Below are 9,294 nucleotides of genomic sequence, written 5' to 3' on the forward strand. Positions count from 1 at the left end.
TCAACCAAAGGTAGAAGTTGCACTGAAAGAAAAAAGAAAAAAAAAAGTCATGGACTTGTCCTCACACTAGCAGGCTCTTGTATCTTTAAATAAAAATCAAGGAGATGCTAAAAACCTGGAAGCTCCTCATTCAAATGCCAGGGGTGAGCTGAAGTGGAAGTCCATGGGACTTGTACGCCATTATAGACCAGGAGGGAAAGCCTTAACAGGGAAGCCAGCGATTCCTGGATAAGCCTTCATTTCAGCTAACTCATGTGTTCTTCACAGCCCAATGTTAAACCAGAACTGATACCAGCTAACATGCATGTTTCCACATAACTGTTTCTTATCTCTTCAAACACACACAGAGATGATTGAGGGCAAATTCCACTCCTTTTAAATCCTGCACTGTTCATTGCACAAGATGCCACAGCTCCAACAACTCAGGATGATTCCAGGCTTTCTCTTCCTTACCCTGCTCTGCCCCTTGCAGGAACAGGGTATTAGGGATGCTCCACAGCAGGAAGCAAGCCTAGTGCTGCGGGTGTTGGGGCCACGGCCCCAGAGAAGCCCCGCTGTCCCTCACAAGCCACCCTCCTGCTTCCCTGGGCACCACCGTGACCAGGAAGAGGTTAAGCCTCCAAAGGTCTGTGTAAACTCCCCTTGGCCTGTGGAACAGCAGAACACCGGGCAATGAAACGCCGGTCAAAGACCTCTTCAGAGCACAGAGAGGTTTTCTGCCTACTTGTGCAATAGCTGGCTGCATTGCTGTTTGAGGGAGGCCTGAACACACTGCTGCATTAAGCACAGCTACACATGGGTGGTTTCCAGTGTAATCCATCCTGATATCCTTCCTGAGCATTTGTCCTGCCAACTGAGATTCTTCAGACAATTGAGAGCTCTTATAATCCAGCTTTACCTGCTCTTATGTAGCAACAGGTCTAAGTTTGTGCTGCTGGCAAGAACAAGCAGGGAAAAAAAAAAAAAAAAGAAAGAGTTCCCTTGGTACTCATACAAACTCCATGGAACAGGACTTTCTAAGCACAAGTTCCCAGGTTGGGACAATTTAATTCCTAGTTGATCCTGTGGCTGAGAAAGGGTTTGTCAAAATTCTACTCATGGAAATAAGTTAAAATTAATAATGAACAAGTTATCCAGGTAAAGGAATTACTAGTTTTGCGTTTCAAACTAAAACCCTCCTAATGGCAAAACTTTTGAGAAGTGTTGTTGGAGCCATGAGGGATAAGGAGGCTAATATGCACACATGTCCAGTGAATTATTTGTTTTTCTCCCTTTCTCAGAAGCAACCCTGAAATTTGAAAAGAGCATTTTTGTCTTGCATCTACTCTGAATTAAGTTCTGTGTTTTTGTGCGGTTCCTGCTTTTATTTGAGCTGCATATTCCCACTTTTGCTTGGCATAAAGGAACATAAAAGTGAGAATTTAAACCTATTAGAAGCCTATACCATCAAACCTCATATAGCCACTTCCAGCAAAGCCCCAGATTTGAACAGGGGCATCCCACTTGCCAGCTTAGGGCGCTTATGATCCCAGTGGGGACTCTGCTCTCATGCTTTGCCTCCTCTTGGCCGCCTCTTGGAGCTGGCAATCCTCTGCCTCAGCCACAGCCCCATGCCAGGAGAGCAGCAGGACTGCTGAGCTGTGAAATCGGGGCCTGGCTAAACCACCAAACGTGTTAATTAGGAAGAGAAACAAGTTCCAGGAGATGACTAGTGCCTAGGTTTGCGTGTCCCCATGTTTTTAGATGCCTCTAAAGAGGCTTCAGCTCCCCTCGGGCAGACCCACTCCTACTAGCATGGGTTAAAGCTCCCCACAACACCGCAGCGTGATTGGTCTCTTCAGCAAAGCCTGGGATTACCAGCTCTGCTGCATTTTATAAAGTTCTTGAATCCTCCTCTCTGTTACAACTATCATCCATATCACGTTTCTCGTCACAAACATAGGCCACTTACAAGTGAAACTTGTGTCTGTACCTCATATTGCCACCGTCTCCAAGCACCAAGGTAGCACGGAGGCCCCAAACTCACACCTGGGGCAACGCTCATAATTTAACGCTTGCTGGTATACACAGGCAATAATACAGGAATTTAGGCAGCAGTTCAGGAAATGGAACTCATAATGCACAGAACTTCCTCAATCCAGAAGCTTAATGAAAAGGATTTTCCCTACTGTCCCACTGAAATTAAGCTGCCTGCCAGATTCCAATGAAACAAATTCCTGTAACCTTAACCCTCAAGGTTTCTTTAAACCTGCATCTAGCCACGTGCTTTGCTCTTTTTTCCAAGCACGCCTCTTGCTTTTGACGGTACAGCTTGAGCCCCCCACCATGAGCACCTCGCCCTCACTGCAAAACCCCGATCAATCAGCGCGTGGATGATTTCATACCGACCGACAGATCACATTCCAAAACATCACAAGCAACACCGTTTACTCTCATATAATGGTTTCTGTGATAATGATAGTGATTTCTGTGCCGGTACAGGCACAGGTACATGTATAGGTACAGGTACAGGCAGCCTGGCAGGCGCTGCCTTCAATCCCCTCAGGGGCTCCCTGAGGGCTTCCCGCCACCCGCCACCCGCCACCCGCGCGCGCTTCCCGCCTCCCTCCCTCCCTCCCTGCCGCCGCCGCGCATGCGCCCCGCGCCCCCTCCAGCGGCCGTTGGCAGCGGCTGAGGCGCAGGTGAGCGGGCGGCGGGGCTCGGCGGCCCCTCGCGGGGCTGCCCCTTCACGGGCCGGGCCAGGCCGGGTTGGACGCGGGGGGAAGCTCCGGGAGGCTCCGGAGGCTCGGTGGAGCCCCGGAGGAGCAGGCGGGGCCGCCCGGTGCCTTACGTAACGCCCGGCCCCTCAGCGCGGCGAGCGGGGCCTGCGGATCCCAACGGTCCCCAACGGTCGCCAACGGCTCCCGGCACGGCGGGGACCTCCCCAGGGGAGCTGGGTGGTGGGTGGGAAGTAACAATTAAGCAATTAAGAGGGGACGCGCAGACCACATAGGGCTCGTTGATCAATCTCCCGTCCTAATGGGTCCGTATTCATATCTGTGTGATGCATCATGTGCGTAGCAGTGCTAAGGAGGTGGGCTTTCTGTACCTCTTGCAAAGGCTTCTGGAAGCGAAGCCTCATCTCTGCACCTGTGGCTACCAGCAAGGCCCAGGTGAAGTAACTCAGTGACTGTTGGCAGATTAAAACCACAGCAGGGGCAGCTCTGCGCTGATTATTTGTAACGGAGGTTGGGATGGGCAAGGTTCACCTCTGGGCAGCTGGGTAGGAGACAAAATTCTGAGTTAGGGGGGATTGATAACCCTGCAAGCTATGCACCAGCTCCTACACCGCGTAAGAAGTGAGTCTCCTGTGTTAACGTGCCCAGATTATGCCTGTAGTTTCTGTGCAGCAGCATTCTCAGGACCTGGCATAAATGAAACTCAAATTGTCAATTACATGTCATAGCCTGGCATCCTATTTCACAGCTAGCCAGGTGTTTGTAAAAGCAAGTCTACTAACTTTTGTTCACAACAGAGGGCATGATTACTGTGTACCTACTTCGATGCAGCACTCTGTAGTCCCACACTAGCCAGTATCCTCCTTCTTCCTCAGCAGGATTCGACAAACAGATGTTGTAGTAATACTTACCTGCATCAACAGCCACAGCTTCGTGGGTTGTGAAGCCTTTTATCTGTTATCTCCTTCCTGTCCTCCTGATTTTGAATGAGCCTGAAGGCTCTGGGATGCTCTGCTGGGTGCTATTCCTAGATTTACAGGTCCAGGATCAAGGGCAGCTGGCAAACGACTTGCTGGAAACTATTTTGCTCTCAAGTTAATGCTTCCCGGGAAGAGCTGGGCTGAAGGCTGCTGTAAAGGCCCTCAGACTGCCGGTATTTTGATGGAAATCCTTGGCAAGGGCTTGTTTGGTCTTAGATGTGAAGTACCAGTGACTACTGTTGCTGCCTGCAGTGCATCTATCAACACTTCACTCTGCTTCTGAGCATTGCCCAGGTTGGCAGTGTTTTTTCTTTTGTGTTCTGCTTGTCAGGTATTTCTGAGGTTACCTTGCGTAGATAAAGCACCCTTTAAGTATTTGTGTGCCCAAAAGGCAGGGTCCTGCCTTCCCCGGTGTTCTGGGGATTTTGGTGGGTTTTGGTTGTTCTGAAGTGGGGAAAAGTAAAGTAGTTCTAAGCAGGTCATGGAATATTAGTGTTTTTTTTTGGTTGGTTGGTTGTTTTTTTTCCAAACTGAACAAAACTCTCAAGTTGTCATCTCAGAAAGCCCAGAAGATGGTTGCTTTCTGGTGTTTGATGGAACCTGGGATTAAACCTCAGGAGAGTCTCCTTGAACTCATTCACATTTGGGATCAAAGGAAGCAGCGAAGAAGCTGTTATAAAACAGTATTAAAGGATGATCAGGCAGAATATTTCCAAAATGAGATTTTATTTAACTGTGCTTGTCCTGCTTTGCAGCCCACCATTTACGTTCTTTTTTGTTGAAATTTCTTCCTAGAAATAGTAGCATCTACAGCACTGACATGCGTTTGGTTATAGAAGACTGTGGTTGCTGTTCAATGTAAGGCAGCTTTTTACCTACCCGTGTGACAAGTAACACACAACAGTTATTATACCTGTCAGTTTCTGCTACAAAGACCATTGGAAATCGTGAAAGGACCTGGAAATCTTATTAGTGTTGGCTAAACCAGCTTTTTCACGGTTTTCTATGCAAGAAAGCCTGGTGGTTTTAAACAAACTAAACCAGTTGTGCATGCATTATCTGATTTTTCTGTTACTTCAGTCTTGTGGTGTACTTAATTTTCAGTAAGCACACAGGGCTTGGGCTTGCAATACAGCATGTAATGTGAACTTCCCCGTATTTTCCAACCACATCCGCTCTGTTGGCGTTCCTGCTTGGTCTGATCTCGCCTTATCAGCATGGGCAGTGGGGCAGTTTTGCAGGAGGTTTCTGCCACTCCCTGGATGGAATGGGTGAGCTGGTTTTTGCCATATATCAGCATGGGCATATTTCCCCCCACTGCGTTCCTTCCTGGCAAGGCAGCTGAAGCCAGCCATAGCGAGCAGCTACTGCTGGGCTGCAGTTTGTGCTGTGTTGCATGCACCCTGCCTGCTGCTAGCCAGCCTCAGCCAGGGAGGATCTCATCCCTGACGATGCCTCTCGCATCTCCTGGGCAGCAGCACTGTCGTATAGCTACCTGTAGACATTCATCAGGCTCCACATTAGACTAGTCGGTGTTACACATCCGCACTTGCACAAGTAGATTTACGTGTACTCAGATCCAATGCCTGTTGATAAACCTACCAATAGCACAAAACCCCTTGTTTGAGTATTTGTAGTTGTGTGTAGCACCTAACTCATGGTTCCGTTTCCATGTCCTGTAGCTGAGGTGCCCTCCTCCGTTGTGCCAGCGGAGCTGTGCAGACAATCCTCTTGTTCTGGGGCATCATCTCCAAGCTGATGTGCTGGGGAGGAGGCTGTGCGCTCCATGTGTTGGCTGGCCTGTTGTCAGTTCACCACAGAGGAAAACAGCGATGGTCGTGCCCAGCTTGTGCCTGACAGCTCTTCCATTTTGCTGCAGGATTCCTTGAGGCACGTTACTTGTACTGGACCTAATCGCTCTGTCAGCCTCAAGGTGTTTTATGGTTGCTTCAATCTCAGTGTTTGGCTAGAATGAACAAATCAAAAGTGAACAAATCACTTTAGCACATTATGGTTTGCTGAAGTGAAGCAGCTATCTTGTGCCTATGCTCTGACTGACCACCCGTGCCTGTTTCTTGACAAATAGCTGGGCTGGGATCCTTGAGCCCTTTTCCGAGGACTGGAACGTCATCTCTGGATGGCTGCACTCTGCCAACAAATACTTCTAAATGTTTATAACTCGACCAGTAAAATTGCTGTGCTGCTGCCAGCAAACAATAGTGTGATACAAACAATGTGTACTTTTTTTTCGTCAGGGCATTACTCTTCCATGGAAAGTGTTAGGCTGCTGCCTACAGACTAACACCGGATGATGCCGTGAATGAGGCACTTCCTTCAGCTTCCTTACAGCCGGTAACTTACACTGCTCAGGCAGGGAAAATGCCAGTCTGCACCCAAGCGTGGATGCTTCACTGCTAAGATAAAATGAGGGCAGTGGCTGGCCATGGCAATACTTGCTTTTAGAGAAGGAAAGGCGCCGCATGATTTGTGCGCAGCATTCTCAAAGCACTAACCTCCCCTCACGTAACTGCTGTTACATTGCATTCTTGTTGATTTGAGGCACGTCTGCAAACAGCTTTTCTCTGTTGGTCTGTGGAGTCATGGTATGACACTGACAGAACAGCATGAATGCTAATCTAAATGCTTATTAAGCCTCCTAGCAAGTGATTTTTAAACTAGAGTACTTGTATACCATTCAGGAGATGGAAAATACAACTTTGTTATGCTGTCCCTTTAAGGCTGTACAACGGCAAAACTATTTGTCATTCCAGTTCTGGCTAGGAAGAGGAGTAGACTGGAGCTGAAGCATGCTGACCTTCAAGACTTCTGCGAGACCTTCACGTTTCTGCAGTGCACTATCTTGACTGAAAAAACTACTGCTAAAACTCATTGCTGGTCTGTTTAAAAGCTGAGAACAGCCAAGGCTTGTAGCCAGGCATTCAAATCAGCCCAGACCGGTATTTGCTGCAAATTACACCTCTCTTCTCTCCTTGTCCCGACAGATTATATCATGCACTTCACATATATGTTCTTAATATTGTGTGTTACCTCTTCTAATATTACTCCCGTGTGTGACTCTACAAGTATGCCATGTGAACACATCTGCCTCTTTCCAGAAGTAAGGTGAGGTACAGGCTGCTGACTTCCTCTAAAACCTCTGGTTGTAAAAAAAAAAAAAACAAAAAAAACCCCATGATTTCACAACAGACAACAGTAATGCTCACAGTGATATTTCTTGAGCAAGATACAGCTTGGTAGCCCTTAGTTATCCCTGGCCAGCTGCAGTTATACAGGGACCTCTATCTCCTTCCAAGTTAGCATTTCAGCTGCTTCATGGCTTCGGCTGCTCTTTTCCATAGAAGCCAATGATTTGGTTAAAGACTCTAAATTTCAGATACTGAAATTAAGACAAGCATCAGGTTTGGGGACAGAGTAGCTACGCAACCTGGGGAACGAGACACATCACAGAAACAAGATGTTCCTGAATTGGTGACTTTGGGGAAGAACTAAAATCTTAACCTAAGATACCACTATCTGTCGCAGTCTCATCACAATGAAGTTGTGGTGTGTCATACTACTTAGTATGAATTCCATATTCATGTTTTATTAAACCTGTTAATTTTACCATGTGTTAAAGTAACTTCTTTTTACCTGAGGATTACCTTAGTGTCATGTGCCCATACACATATTTGATATTGCCGTCACCTGTATCAGAAGCTTCCCCTGGGACATGTGATTCCTGTCCATGACTTTGTGTATGTACAAAGCCTTGGTCTTCCTGGTGTGATTTCTAGGTTCTGCCCCTGTCGTACCGTGTCTGCTCTTGGTATGTACCAAATATACCAATCCACGTAAGCGCCCAGACCATCTCCAACAGCTTCATTTGATATGAGCATCCTGTGAGGATGGAAATCATTGCTTAAAATCAGTTACAGTTGGCTTTTGAGTTACTGCTCAATTTATTACAAAAATAAAAAGTCACCTCAGCAGTGTTGATTGAGGTTAGGAAGTGTGAGTTTGGGCTTGGTGTTTACAAAGCCACGTCCAGAAAGGGTGAAACTTCCACCATCAGCCAATTTTACGAAGGGTCACTTCGTAAACCTGGGTGTGCAGCTTGTAAACCTGGGTGTGCAGCTGCAATTAAAAGATGCAGACACACTTAGCATGTACACCAGGTGGCATAACCGTATTCCTTAGGAGCAGTGAACTATTGCTCGCGAGTCTGACAGTTCTGTCTGAAAGCCGTGTTTCTATGCCACTGTAAAAGTACCATCACATGCTACAGCTTGTGAATAACACATGATGCTCTTCAAAACCCTTGTGCAGCATTCCAACTTGTGTCTTTTTCTTGGCTGTCTTACAGGAAAGGTACGTCGCTTGCAGCAGCAGTAGAGAATATTCTAAGCACACCGCACTGTAACCTGCCTGGCCAGCTGCTGCCACCTGAGTTGTAACTGCACAGAACACGGAGCTGTCAGCCATGCTGAGACCTAGAGCAGAAATGTGTGTGATCGCCTCAAGTCACTTCCTGCTCTTTCTGATGCTTGAGGAGTTGCATGTTTACTAAGGGGCACGGGTACCTTAAAAATATTCCAGAAGAACAGAAGTCCTGCACCTAGACGTGACTTAGGATTTTATTTTAAAAGTTTCTTACTTGTGTCAGTCGGCTTCCTCCAACACCAGTGCCCAGGAGCAGAAATCGCAGGGTAAGAACAATGATCAATTCTTAGGGTAGAACAAAGAATGATCATACAGAAAGTTAACCAGCAAACATGAAACCCAAAGCTAGCCAGTGTAAGAGAGGAACATGCTACTAAATATTCCGTCTGCTTTCCAGAGTCTTTTGTCTTAAAACCTTACAGATCCATTTGTTTCCCTTGCCAAAACAGCTTGTAACCTGAATCAGTAACCATGCTTTCAATCAGTATTTCATTTTTCTTGTGGGCTTCATCATTTTCAATAAAGCACAGTGTACACCTCACTGACTTAACAGGATTCAAGTTTTCATGGATTTGTGACACAGATGAAGCTTGAATTACGCTACTGAACTGAAAACCAATCTGCTGTTCCCCTACTACTGAACTTTTATTTGCAAATAGAAAGGTGGATTTTATGTCCACCAAAACCAAACTGAAGTCCACAACAGCAGAAAGAGTAAATATTTCTGTGACAGAAGCAGAAAAAGCCATTTCCTCTCTCCCTTGCCTGTGGTATTCCAGATGCATTTTTCAGTCCTGGAAAAGCTGTGCTATCAGTACAGCTAAGATTCTTTTTGTCAGAACATTATACATCTTAGACACAATAAACTTCGTCCGCTAAAATAAGTAGACAGACCCTAAAAAATAAAAGCTAACAAGCAGTAACAAACTTTTGCAGGATGCTCATTTTCATGCTTTAAACATCAGTCTTTGGGTTAATATTAGATAAAAGCAAATCATTTTCATTCCAAAGGTTCTCTGTAAATGCACATTTCTTTTTAGTTCTTGTTGAAACAGTATTAGAATGGTTTCATTTTGCGTTTTGCTTTGTATATTTGCATAAATACACAAAACACTTTAGGACTGCTTTAGCTTTGAGGAGTTTAAGGAAAACATACG

Source organism: Aythya ferina (assembly GCF_964211825.1).
Source record: "Aythya ferina genome assembly, chromosome: 4".
NCBI lineage: Eukaryota > Metazoa > Chordata > Aves > Anseriformes > Anatidae > Aythya > Aythya ferina.